The sequence below is a fragment of the Carex rostrata genome, chromosome 1 (assembly GCF_964058835.1).
Source record: "Carex rostrata chromosome 1, lpCarRost1.2, whole genome shotgun sequence".
In the NCBI taxonomy this organism is placed as follows: Eukaryota; Viridiplantae; Streptophyta; class Magnoliopsida; order Poales; family Cyperaceae; genus Carex; species Carex rostrata.
This window is the reverse complement of record NC_135918.1, coordinates 18,930,455-18,945,073: the sequence shown is the minus strand read 5'-3', so window position 1 is coordinate 18,945,073 and position 14,619 is coordinate 18,930,455. Positions and strand designations below refer to the sequence as shown.

At 34.4% G+C, this 14,619-nt stretch overlaps 1 pseudogene; it reads left to right on the top strand.

The window, feature by feature from the left end:
• The first annotated feature begins 1,529 nt into the window (after positions 1-1,529).
• Positions 1,530-4,644, top strand: LOC144572277 (uncharacterized; annotated as a pseudogene).
• The last annotated feature ends 9,975 nt before the right edge of the window (positions 4,645-14,619 follow it).

The window sequence follows — 14,619 nt, the reverse complement described above, 5'->3', positions numbered from 1 at the left end:
AAAAAAATAGGCTTGATTGTGAGAATTATTTCTAAGAAATTTGCTAAAGACTGAGTGAGTCTTCACATGCATTCATATTACAAGTGGGTGTCAATATTTGTTGTAACGCACCTTTCAACATTAATTTATCTTTCACATTACAAGTGGGTTGGTGAAGCCCACTATGAAGGTAATTAACGTAGTACTAATAAAGCCGAGCAAAGATAAGAAGGTAACGCACTCATAAAGACCTCTGTTGGGCTCCCAATTTACATAATTTGACTGAATAAACCCAATCTCATTCGTCAGTTCTAAATACTTTTTGTTGGAAAATGTTACAAAAATGTCACTAATTTTTATTTTTATTTTTTAACTAATGGTGTTCTTTTCCGGACAATTTCTTTGTAATTTATACTGTAAATGTAATTGATATTATAGCTTGTCATGTTCAGAACAATATGTAGAGCACATAAAGAGTGAGTCTATATAATAAGATAAAATCATTTATTTGTTCCAAAGTGATAAATTTTAATTTTACTTCTTTTATGTTATATTGAATAAATATCCGTAATTTATTTTTGTAAGAGTTTGAATTATTAATCTATTGGAAAAATTCTAATGTGTTATGGTAAGATGACAAAATTTATGTTGGTGAATAATTTTTTTTTTGTAGCGGATTTGTCGTTAAATTATTAAGTTTAATATTAATTAAAATAATGCAACTTTTTATTTGTGTCATTTTCAAATATGTGCAATGTGCGATAAATTGAGGCTCAATAAAACTGAATTTAAATAGGATGAACCACACATAATTCAAAAGCACTGTGTTTTTAAGATAAAATAAATGGTAACAGGGAATGCTTTCAAATAGTCGATCCAAATTACTCAACATGATCTTAGTATCAAAATGTGTTTAGAGACCAAATTTTATATTTTTTTGGTAGTTTTTTACTCTTTTTTAGATATATACAAAATCATTGTTTTTCAAAAAATTATTGACCATCTAAAATTATAAAATTTGATCTCCAAGAACAGTTTAACATGGAGATCATGTTGAGTAGTTAAAATTAACTTTTTGAATTTTTAAAAAAAAAAACTTGTGGAGCGTAATTGGAACAATAATTCAATATGGTATTTTAACCCTACTCATGATATATATGATGAAATAGTTTTTTTGTACGCTGTGTATCAGCAGTTTTGAATTGTAGTTAATTATTTTATTACTTTGTATTTTATTACCATTCGTACCACCGTGTATTTTTTGTGACAGTGATAGTATATTATTTATGTATTTCATATTCCACATTTAGAAGAATCATACCTCCTCTTGACACATCAATTGAAGGGATTTAATTTATCATTCAGTTAATGGTCTTCTTCACTGGGGTTGACCCAAGTCAATTGAAGAGTACCTTTGATGGTCTTCATTCCTAGGGTTGACCCAAGTCAACTGAAGAGTACCAGCCAATGTTCACATTTACTTGCATAATCCACCATTTTCTACCCTTCTGTTGTTTCTACCAGATCCAAATGGATTTTTCTTGGCCAAACTCAATGCACTCATGTCTCTACACTCTACTCATTATCCTCTCATCTCTTTTGCTTCCCTCTGTTTCTGTGACAACCCATGTCTCATGCCTACCTGACCAGAGCTCTTCCCTTCTCCAACTCAAAAGTGGCTTCTTCCAATCTAATCTTACCTCTTGGCAACCGGGAACAGACTGTTGTCGTGGCTGGGAGGGAGTGTCTTGCAATGAAGCAACTGGACATATCACTGCTCTTGACATCAGCAACCGTGACATTAAAGGTAACCTCAGTGCCGCAATCTTTAATCTAACCTCGCTCCAACACCTCAACCTCGCAAACAATGACTTTTCACAAAACCAGATTCCAACTCATGGGTTTGAGAAGCTAACTATGCTTACTCATCTCAACTTATCCAACACAGATTTCTTTGGTCAAATCCCAATAGCCATAGCCAACCTCACAAACTTGATCTCCCTTGACCTTTCATGTCTCTACTGTTATATTTATTTGGAACTGCACGAACCAAATCTGCGGACATTGGTTAGCCAGCTTAGCAATTTAAGGGAGCTCTATCTTGATGGTGTCTATATCTCTGAGAATGGAACAGAGTGGTGCAGAGCTCTGTCTGAGTCGGTCCCCCACTTACAAGTTCTCAGTATGGCTGATTGTAATCTGTCAGGCCCCATTGAATCTTCTCTTTCCCAACTCAGTTCGCTAACTGTGCTTCGCCTCAGTAGCAACAGTTTGCAAACCCAGATTCCTGACTACTTTGCTGAATTTCCATTAAAAGAACTCCTATTGGATAGTTGTGACCTTGAGGGGACGTTTCCACATGAGATTTTTCAAATCCCAACATTGACCAAGCTTGATTTATCATTTAATGGAGAGCTACTTGGGACTTTACCTAATTTTCCAATCGTGAGTTCTTTGGAGAGCTTGGTTCTTTATGACACAAACTTTTTTGGTAGCATACCAGATTCAATTGGCAACCTCAGAAATTTATCTGAACTCAATCTTTCAAATTGCAACTTTTCAGGAGAAATACCCTCTTCCATCGAAAAACTTGGGAAATTAGCAACATTGTACCTTTCCCTTAACTCACTCTCTGGTTCAATCCCCCCAAGTTTGTTTTCTCTTCCAAATTTGAAAGAACTAGATCTTTATGACAACAAGCTCTCAGGCCAGTTCAGACTAAAAGAGTCTTTTTTTCAATTTTCTCCATTGATTAAGCTTGTCCTTTCTGAAAATCAATTGGATGGACCAATTCCCTGGCAAATATTTAAGTTCTCAAATCTGAATGAACTTAATCTAAGTTGGAACCAATTTAGTGGACCAATTCCAAATTCAATGGTTTGTCTCGCAAGTCTAAATACTCTTGACCTCAGCTCAAACAATTTTAATGGAACATTTGACTTTAACTTACTATCGTGCAACCTCAGTCAAATACCTCGATTACTGAGAAATGCAGGTCAATTGGAGTATGTTGATCTCTCAAAAAACCAGTTGCACGGAGCTATACCAAGGTTGATATGGGAGAGGTTCGCTTCTGGTGCAATACTTGACCTTTCGCACAACATGTTTACTAGTGTAGAAGATGTTCCTCCTGGTTTTTCCTTTTTCGCCGTTGATTTTAGTTTTAACAAGCTAAAAGGGGTGGCCCCACTTGTGGTTGCTTACGTTTTGGACTATTCCAACAATGAATTCTCAGAAATCCCACTCAACTTTATGGTGCAAACTTTATATCTCAATTTATCCAGTAATATGCTAACTGGAGAAATCCCATCTTCAATTTGTGACTTAAATATTGGCATACTGGATCTATCATACAACAACTTGAGTGGATCAATTCCTTCATGCATCATAGGCAATCAACATATGGTGTTCCTGAGTTTAAGAGGAAACAAACTTTCAGGAATACTATCTCGTCACATAAGCAGGTCTTGTGCACTCGTCTTTTTGGATTTGAACAGCAACAATCTTGAAGGCAATTTGCCTAGATCTTTAACAAGGTGTGAAGACTTGGCACTCCTTGACATAGGGAACAACCGCATAGGTGGCACTTTCCCGTTTTCACTAGGGAAGCTCCCGAATCTCCAAGTCATTATTCTAAGGTCCAATAGATTCTATGGTACACTAGGATTTCCTTCAAATTTGGGAAATCTTTTCCCATTGTTACAAATAATTGATCTATCTTCAAACAACTTCAATGGAAGTTTGCCACCACTCTGGTTCAAAAATTTCAAGTCCATGGAGAATTTATCCTTGGATACAACTCTTGGTGTTAAACTGTCTATTTTTGATTATGATGGGATATCTGTTACTATCACGGATAAAGGGGCACTAATGACACTAGAGAATAACTTGCCTGATTTAATGATTTTGATTGATTTATCATCAAATAGATTCACTGGTGACATTCCTGAGATTATTGGAGAGCTCAAAGGAATAAAAGCACTAAACCTTCCACATAATGCTTTTATTGGATCCATTCCGAATCTACTTGGATGCTTGACACAAATCGAGTAACTGGCCCTTTCTTGGAACCAACTCTCTGGAGAGATCCCACAGGAACTAACCGCCCTGACTTCTCTATCCGTCTTCAATCTCTCATTTAACCATCTGGTCGGGAGGATCCCGCAATCTAACCAGTTTCTGACATTCTCGAATTCATCGTTTGAAGGGAACCCAGGATTATGTGGTGTGCCATTATCTAAGCTGTGCAATATTCAAATCCCTGGTAACAATTCAACCTCTCCTTTTACAAAGCCTGCCAAGAAAATGACTGAAATTGTTCTCCTGTGCCTTTTCATTGGATTGGGTTTTGGTACCGGATTTGGTACGGGATTTTCCATAGTAATTATTGGCCCGAAAATCAAAAGAGCAAGAAATGAGCATGCAACTCGTTAGGAATTACTCCACACACCAGCAACTAGAGTGCTTGCTTTTTAAAGGGTTTGACTATATAATTAGAACAGCGTTTCTTCTATTTGATGTTTAATATATGAATATATTTTTCTCTGTTTTCAATTTTACTCATTTCTTCTTTTTTCTTCTCTTTTTATTCTAGTTATGTGTGTTGACTTGTAAGAGTCCGTAACAGGCGTGTATTATTTTTACAATTTTATGTGTTTGCTTGTACCCAACAAATTATTCAAGTTATGTGTGTTTGCTTGTAATAGGCACCATTGGTACCTTATAATGCGGTCCAAAAAAAAATTCATGGTAAAGAATAATAAAATACATAATTTGACCACGAATAATGAGCAGAACTAATCATTCCAAATTAAAAATAGCCACCCACATTACTTTCTTAATCTTCAATAACTACAATTGATCAATCTCCAAAAACATAACTAATTCTTACACTACAGAAATTGAAGTCCAGTAAACATAACTAATTCTTACACTACATTTACCAATATATATACCAAAAACTTTGAATTTAACCTAAGCACATACCAAAAGCAGCACATTTATCAATATAAACAACATTAACAATTACATTACACAAATTGCTACATAACAACATTCTAACTAAAAAAAATGAAAATACAACAAAAGACACTAGATCTGAGACTTATATCCAGACATTTACATGAACAATGTCTAAAAAAAAATATGATTAAATAGTACAAAATAAAAAATTAGAAATAAGATACATAATAGGCCTATTGGGCCAAATCAGGCCACTGCATGTTAATTGATGTAATAATAGGCCACAATGTGTCAATTGGGCAGTCCATATTTAAGCATAGTCTCGGGTCTAACATTACTTCTTATTATGGTGTTATAGAATTATCTAGTCGGCCCAAATATATTTCAAATTGTTCAAAAAAAATGTGAATGCAGCAAATTACTACAAGATAAATAATTAGATGCAACATCATTAAGTGATTACCTCCTATTTAAAGATCTGAAACAAAGGAAAAGATTGAATAAAAGGTATTAAGTCAGCATGTACAATCTAGCAAGAGATATCCAGAGTTCTTAAGTTCACCAAGTCCTTTGGTGAACTCACTTCAAATGACGAATCTGAACTGTTGAAATTCATCTACCTTACAAGTGATGCGTCTACATGTGAAAATTTTAAATATTAGAATCAATTTAGTATAAAGCCAAGCGGTCAAAATTAGAAGGTTAATAAATAAAATTTTTTTTTTAAAACCTGATAGAGGCTATCAGTGTGTACATCTAAATTAAAACAAAAATAAAACAAGCTAAACAGCAAATATAGTCAGCAGTTTTGTAACCACATAACGGACTCATTCCAGGCTCTTGGCTCCATGTTCTTTCCTTCAAAAATTTTATTGTTCCTCTCTTTCCACAACATCCAACGCGCAGAGAAGAAGAAAACTCCCCAGACCTTCCTTGTGACCCGAGTCCTTACCTCGAACAGCTTTCCAGGACTTAGTGACCGTGAGCTGAACCGTGTTTCCCATACACATGATGGAATATTCCAGTAGTCTACTGTACCATATATATATATATATATATATGTGAATTATCGGGCTGGAAAATCAGACCTGACTCGAGAAATTATCGGAGCGGTCAGCTACAATAGTTAGTTTTTTTTCGAGATCTTAATATTTCCTATAAAAATGAGAAATGAAAAATGAAGATTATTTGTTAACTTTTAAATTGGAGATTATATCAACTTTTAATGAAGATCATTGGCGAAATTGGAGTGACTTGCAATTGTGTACTATACGTGCTATATATGAAATTAGATATTTTTTGATGCCTTACCAATCTTATTGGATTAATGGTCCAATTATGTTTCTATTAGAAATTAATTTAAGTCCGAATATCTTATAGATTTTGCAATTGGCTTTTTATGTCCTTTTAAATTTTAGATTCACAGTAGATTAAGTGATGACATAAATCGAGCTTTAGGCATAGGCGCGAGGAATCTTGTCATTTGTGCGATGCCTTCGTATTTATCGAAAACTATCCCAACATATTCATGAAAAGAAAAAACTTAAGAACTAATATATATTATAGAAATTCCCAGTGAATATTAGAAAGAAATGTCAAGATAAGCAATTTTATTAGTATAAATTTATAATCGACCTATATTATAAATATAAAAATTTGGATATGGTGCAAGATGTGTAGCAATCTCTGGAGCAAGTTTAGTGTACATGTACGCATAAGTCATAAAGCATCATTTGAATTTGGGAACATAAATTAAGCCGCATGACTTTATTCGTCTTTAGTTATATATGTGGACATATTCTAATCTCTTCGTGGTCCAATTTGTGCCAAAATAATAAAGAGCCTTTCTTGAGAGAGACAAAAGTAATAGGTAAATTAAATCAAAATACCAATATTCAAGTTTATAAGTTACAGTTTCATGATTCGGGGATTCCATTTAATTTAGTTTATAATTTTGTAAATTGCATTATTCCTATTTCAATTTCACCCACTAAATTAAACATGATGCTAGATGCTTAACCAATCAATCAGTCAAATATAGAATCATCCATAACATCATAAATTTTTAAAATTTGAGCCTATAATATATTTTAAATTTTTAGTGTTGCTCTTTTCCAAAATTCACAATGTTACATATATAAGATCTAAAAAAAAAAAAAACATATTGTAGCTGACCGCCCTGCTCCTAGTCGGTTTGGTCAAAAAAAAAAAATAGTTCACCGCCCCAACGTGGGGCAGTTTGGTAGAAAATTTGGTTGCCCCACGTTTGGGCAGTCAGGGCAGATTTGAAAAAGAAAAATTGAGGGCATATTTGATATTTTATTTTTATTTTTTAGGGTATTAATAAAAAAATTGGCAGGAAATATCATGGAATGTGAAATATAATATTGAACAGATGCAAACCCTCTCTATGAGAAACCACAAGCAGCAGCAAAACCCGAAATGACGCTATATAACCTGTCATTTACCCAAAGTTCAACTTAATCGAAATAAAATATCACAGATCTTCCCTATTGCTGCATCTCAATTTTTTTTTTTTACTTATAACACTGTATAGTAGCATAAATTGTTTTGTAAATATTTCACACCTTTTTCAGTGCAAGGATACTTGTTCTATTTGATTGGATAGGAAACAAGCTCTCTAAACAGATAATAGGAAAAGCTTGTGCATTTCAATTGGATCACTTGAGAACTAGTCTTTGGTCTAGTGCTAAAGACACATGGTCTTTATATGAGGGGTTCTGAGTTCGGAAACCAAAATGAGGAAAATCGTTTGTTGTATTACAAATGTATTAAATAGTTGGGTGTTTAACCTCCAACCTTAACTCAAAAAAAAAAGAAAAAAAAAATCCATTAATTGGACTTAATTTATCATTCAGTTAATATTGTCAAGTAAATAACTGAAGAATACCTTTGATGGTCTTCTTGACTAGGGTTGACCCAAGTCAATTGATGAAGTGTACCTTTCATGGTCTTCATCACTGGGGTTGACTCAAGTCAAGTGTCCACACAATGTCCATGGTGTACATATCTCGGAGAATGGAACCGAGTGGTGCAGAGCTCCGTCTGAGTCGGACAACACACGCTATCTTTGCTATAAGTGATTATTAAAATAAGACCCTACATAAGAAAAACCTAATAGACAACTCAAACAATTATAAAATGCAATTAAAGACTAAGGAAACATTTTCATATTAAAAGTGACATCACATTACAATTATTATGAAACTTATTCTGAAGAAAACAATAGACTTGATTGTGAGAATTCTTTCTAAAAAATTTGAATAGAAATTTACTAAAGACCGAGTGAGTCTTCGCACGCATTTCTCTTTCGTTGTAACGCACCTTTCAACATTTATCTTTCACATTACAAGTGGGTTGGCGCAGACGGTGATGCCCACTAAAAAGGTAATTAACGCACTAAGCCGAGCACAGCTAATAAGAAGGTAACGCACTCATAAAGACCTCTGTTGGGCTCCCAATTTACATAATTTATGACTGAATAAACCCACTCCCAATACTTTTTGTTGGAAAACGACGTTACAAAAGTGTCACTAATTTCGATTTATTATTATTTAGTGTTATATTTTTTCAAACAATTTCTTTGTAATTTATAATGCAAATGTAATTGATATTATAGCTTGTCATGTTGAGATATAATGCATATCATGCATATCATTGATTGATCCGTAATATAGATCAATACTTTTAATTTAAAAATTTTAATGGTCGATCCGAACCATTAAACATGATTTTCATATGAATATGTACTTGCATACCAAATTTTATAATTTTTAGAATGTTTTTATTTATTTTAAGATACATAGAAAATCACTGTTTTTGGATCCCAAATTTTCAGAAAATATAAAATTTGGTATGTATTACGGAAAATAGTAAAAAGATTCTAGAAATATAAAATTTGGTCTTCAAGTATATATTCATATGATGAAGATTATGTTGAACGATTCAGATTGACCGTTAGAATTTTGAAATAAAAAATATTGATCTGTATTCTAGACCAATATGTGATATGCATAGTACCATATAGGGTTGCAAACGAATCAAATCAAATCAAACTTACCTTAGTTTGAGTTTGAGTTGGAATAAGATTTGAACCGAATTGGTTTGATTTGTTTGATAGAACGAACTAATTTTGAATCAAATTAATTACGAACTACAAATTTTTTGAATTGAAGTCAATCGAATTATGAACCACAAATTTTTTTGGTAGTCCTAGTTATAACAGTTGTTTATGCATTAGTTGTCTTCCTGTCGAACAAAATTCACATGATTTTATTTTATCTTTCACAAATTCACACTGATGGATTATGAGCCAGCTCAAGATTCCCTTACTTTTACACTATTGGACTATGTTACCCTGACACTCCTAGAAACCCATCGTACCCGTGTCAGACACGTATCCGACACCGACACGCCTCCGATATGGACACGATACGTATCAGACACGCCAGCTGGCGTGTCCCAACCATCTTGATACGGTCTCCGACACGGGTTGACTCGTTGGGATACGCTTCTGACACGAATGGATACGTTTGGGATACGCTTGGTTCACGGTGAACCGCACATACAACCCTCACAGTGATGGTCCACCATGCACCGCGCAAAACAAAATTTATTTTGTGGCTGAGGCGAATTGAACCGAGGACCTATCACCACATATAAACAGCACATTACCACTAAGCCACTTTGTGTTTGTGTTAAATTGCAGTATATATTATATTTAATGTATACTAAGCTGTATTTTAATATGTAATTTATATAAAAAGAATTAATAATATAATTAAAATATATATATATATATATATATATAATAGGCGTGTCGTATCCTTGATTTTTGAAAATTGCCGTATCGCCGTACCCGTGTCGTGTCCGACACGATACCCATACCCGTACCCGTATCCATGCAACATAGCTATTGGATAATTAAATCACAGCATGGACCAAGTTAACTGGAACTTATTCAATTGTTAATTTGTTATGCTGCTGAAATATTTTCCTATTATAAATTACAATTATATTAACAATTTTGAGCTATGATATGAGTTTTGTTACCCCATTATTAAATATTGATGGTTGAATCCATTAGTAGCATTATTTGTGATTCGAACCTAAATAGTTCGTGAATCAATTTTGAATGAATTATATTCAGTTTGATTTGAATAAGATTCGAACTGAATTAGTTTCATTTGTTTCAGAACGAACTAATTTCGAATCAAATAAGTTGGAAACTTTTTTCGAATCGAGCTCAAATAAAATCACGAACTATGAACTTTTTGCACAGCCGTAGTACCATGAACTCACTCACCTATAAATATATGGCAAAATTCTAGTTAAGGAAAATATCACGAAGTACGTTTGGATGGTGCAAGGATTAGTGCAAGAATAACAATTTTTGGGTTAGTGATTGAGAATAGTGCTAACCTAAGGGATTCAAGAATAGCACTAAATTTGGCTATTCCGGATTAGTAGAAATGTTGTTTGGATTGTATGTTAGGAATAGCACTAAATTTTAATTGATATCGCTAACCCATGGTTTTGACGGAATAGCAGAATAGAGCTTTTCCTCCGCTATTCTTATTTTCTATATGTCGTTTGGATGGCAGGGTTCTAGGAATAGCTCCGCTATTATGAGAATAGCTCTATTCTTACCGCAACCAAACGCACCAGTGCACAACATACAAAAAATGCCGCGCTATGCATAATTTCCAATAAATGATAATGTCATATGAAGGAAATTATTTGGAAAAATTATGTTTCTTAATGTTAAATACTTGTTTGGTAGTGATGATTGTCGTAAAGCATTTTCTTTGGAGTGACCATTAAGGCTGGTCAAAAAGAAATACCAAGCTTTTAAAAAGAAGGCTGGGTTCACCCAAGTCAACCGAAGAGAAGTCAAGTAGTAGTCAAGCTGACTGCTCTAAATAACTTTCTCAGTCAACGTGCAAGAACAAATTACATGTACTGTTTGCAGCTGGGTTTTTTTATATACAAGTTAATTTCATAATCCACCATTCACTACTCTCCTGCTGTTTCTACCAGATCCAACAAATGGATTTCCCTAATTCTTGGGCAAACTATGTGCACTTGTGTCTCTACACTCTACTCATCATCCTCTCATCTCTTTTGCTTCCTTCTGCTTCTGTGGCAACCAATGTCTCATGCCTTCCTGACCAAAGCTCTTCCCTTCTCCAACTCAAAAGAGGCTTCTTCTACTCTAATCTTACCTCTTGGCAACCCGGAACAGACTGTTGCCAGGGTTGGGAGGGAGTGTCTTGCGACAAAATAAGCGGCCATGTCACTGCTCTTGACATCAGCAACCTTTACATTCAAGGTAACCTCAGTGCCGCAATCTTTAATCTAACCTTTACATTCAAGGTAACCTTGAATCAGTCCCCCAGTTACAAGTTCTCAGTATGGTTGAATGTAATCTGTCAGGCCCCATTGAACCTTCCCTTTCCCAACTTAGTTCCTTAACTGTCCTTCACCTGAGTGACAACAGTTTGAAAACCCAGATTCCTGACTACTTTGCTGAATTTCCATTAAAAGAACTCCTATTGGATGGTTGTGACCTTGAAGGGCTGTTTCCACGTGAGATTTTTCATATTCCAACATTGACCAAGCTTGATCTATCATATAATGGAGAGCTATTTGGGACTTTACCCAATTTTCCAATCGTGAGTTCTTTGGAGAGCTTGGTTCTTGATTACACAAACTTTTTTGGTAGCATACCAGATTCAATTGGCAACCTCAGAAATTTATCTGAACTCGGTCTTTCAAATTGCAACTTTTCAGGACAAATACCCTCTTCCATAGAGAAACTTGGTAAATTACCAAGATTGGACCTTTCCAATAACTCATTATCTGGCTCAATCCCCCCAAGTTTGTTTTCTCTTCCAAATTTGGAAGATCTATCTCTTTCTGACAACAAGCTCTCAGGCCAGTTCAGACTAAAAGAGTCTTCTTCTTTTCAATTTTCTCCATTGATTTGGCTTGACCTTTCTGAAAATCAATTGGATGGACCAATTCCCTGGAAAATATTTAAGTTCTCAAATATGCTAGAACTTGATCTAAGTAGCAACCAATTTAGTGGACCAATTACAAATTCAATAGTTTGTCTCCCAACTCTAAGATTTCTTAACCTGAGCTTAAACAATTTTAATGGAACATTTGACTTTAACTTACTATCGTGCAACCTCAGTCAAATACCTCGATTACTGAGAAATGCAAGTCAATTGAGTTTTGTTGATCTCTCAAAAAACCAGTTGCACGGAGCTATACCAAGGTTGATATGGGAGTGGTTCGATTCTAGTGGATGGCTTGTCCTTTCGCACAACATGTTTACTAGTGTAGAAGATGCTCCTGGTTTTTCCTTTCACATCATTGATTTTAGTTTTAATAAGCTAAAAGGGGCGGTCCCACTTGTGGTTGCTGACTATTTGGACTATTCCAACAATGAATTCTCAGAAATCCCACTCAACTTTATGGTGCAAACTTTTTTTCTCAATTTATCCAGTAATATGCTAACTGGAGAAATCCCATCTTCAATTTGTGAAGCAAGTCTTAACGTACTGGATCTATCATACAACAACTTGAATGGATCAATTCCAGCATGCATCATAGGAAACCCAGACACGCAATTCCTGAGTTTAAGAGGAAACAAACTTTCAGGAAAACTATCTGGTCACATAAGGCGGACTTGTGAACTCACCATCTTGGATTTGAACAGCAACAATCTTGAAGGCAATTTGCCTAGATCTTTAACAAGGTGCAAAGAGTTGGCACTCCTTGACATAGGGAACAACCGCATAGGTGGCACTTTCCCATTTTCACTAGGGAAGCTCCCAAATCTCCAAGTCATTATTCTAAGGTCGAATAGATTCTATGGTACACTAGAATTTCCTCCAAATTTTGAAAAAATGAATTCTTCTTTTCCGTTGTTAAGAATAATTGATCTAGCTTCAAACAACTTCAATGGAAGTTTACCACCACTCTGGTTCAATAATTTCAAGTCCATACAGAATATATCCTGGGATGGAGTGATTAATTTTGAATTTCATGGGATATCTGTTATTATCACGGATAAAGGGGCACAAATGACACTAGAGCATAACTTGCCTGATTTAATGACTTTGATTGATTTATCATCAAATAGATTCACTGGTGATATTCCTGACATTATTGGAGAGCTCAAAGGAATAAAAGCACTAAACCTATCACATAATTCTTTTAATGGATCCATTCCGAATCTACTTGGATGCTTGACGCAAATCTCTCATTTAACCATCTGGTCGGGAGAATCCCGCAATCTAACCAGTTTCTGACATTCTCGAATTCATCGTTTGAAGGGAACCCAGGATTATGTGGTGTGCCATTATCTAAGCTGTGCAATGTTCAAATCCCTGGTAACAATTCAACCTCTCCTTTTACAAAGCCTGCCAAGAAAATGACTGAAATTGTTCTCCTGTGCCTTTTCATTGGATTGGGTTTTGGTACCGGATTTGGTACGGGATTTGCCATAGTAATTATTGGCCCGAAAATCAAAAGAGCAAGAAATGAGCTTGCAACTCGTTAGGAATTACTCCACACACCAGCAACGAGAGTGCATGCTTTTTGAAGGGTTTGACTATATAATTAGAACAGCGGTTCTTCTATTTGATGTTTAATTAATATATGAATATATTTTTCTCTGTTTTCAATTTTACTCATTTCTTCTTTTTTCTTCTCTTTTTATTCTAGTTATGTGTGTTGAATTGTAAGAGTCCGTAACAGGCGTGTATTATTTTTTACAATTTGATGTGTTTGCTTGTAATAGGCACAATTGGTACCTTATAACGCGGTCCAAAAAGGATTCATGGTAAAGAATAATAAAATACATATATTTCACATGCAACTACAATGTTAAGTAATTAGATAATTTCTGCATCAAATTCTACTTCCATCTTTGAATTTCAATGGAAGCAATCGAAACAGTACCAGACAAGAACTATGTACACCAACTCTCTGCTAAAGACAACTACGAAACATAATTTGACCGCTAATAATGATAAGAACTAATCATTCCAAATTAGAAATAGCCACCGACATTACTTTCTTAATCTTCAATAACTACAATTGATCAATCTCCAAAATGAACATGAGTTCCAATATACATAAATTGAAGTCCAGTAAACATGACTAATATACCAAATCTATGAATTTAATCTAAGCACATACTGAAAGCACCACATTTATCAATATAAACCACATTCTAACTAAAAAAAAAAAATGAAAATACAACAAAAAACACTAGATCTGAGACTTATTTATACATTTATATGAACAATTAATGTCTAAAAAAAAGTATGATTAAATAGTACAAAAAAAAATTAGAAATATGATACTTAATCGGAAATTTTAATTCAAATTTTGAGGCTCTTCTCTTTGTTTTATTCGGCTCAAAAATATGGTTTGGTACTGGATCAGGACCAAATAATCAAGTAAAAGTAGCACCACTAGTGGAGGTCCTTAATTTTTTATCAAAGGTGACCTAACAACAAGTCATGAATCAACTTAACTCCACTTAGAGAAATTTAGCAATATTCAATATATTTTCCACTAATGCTTAAACTGGCGAGTCCAATATTTGTCAAAGGTTTAGTCGTTTTAAATGAACTTAAG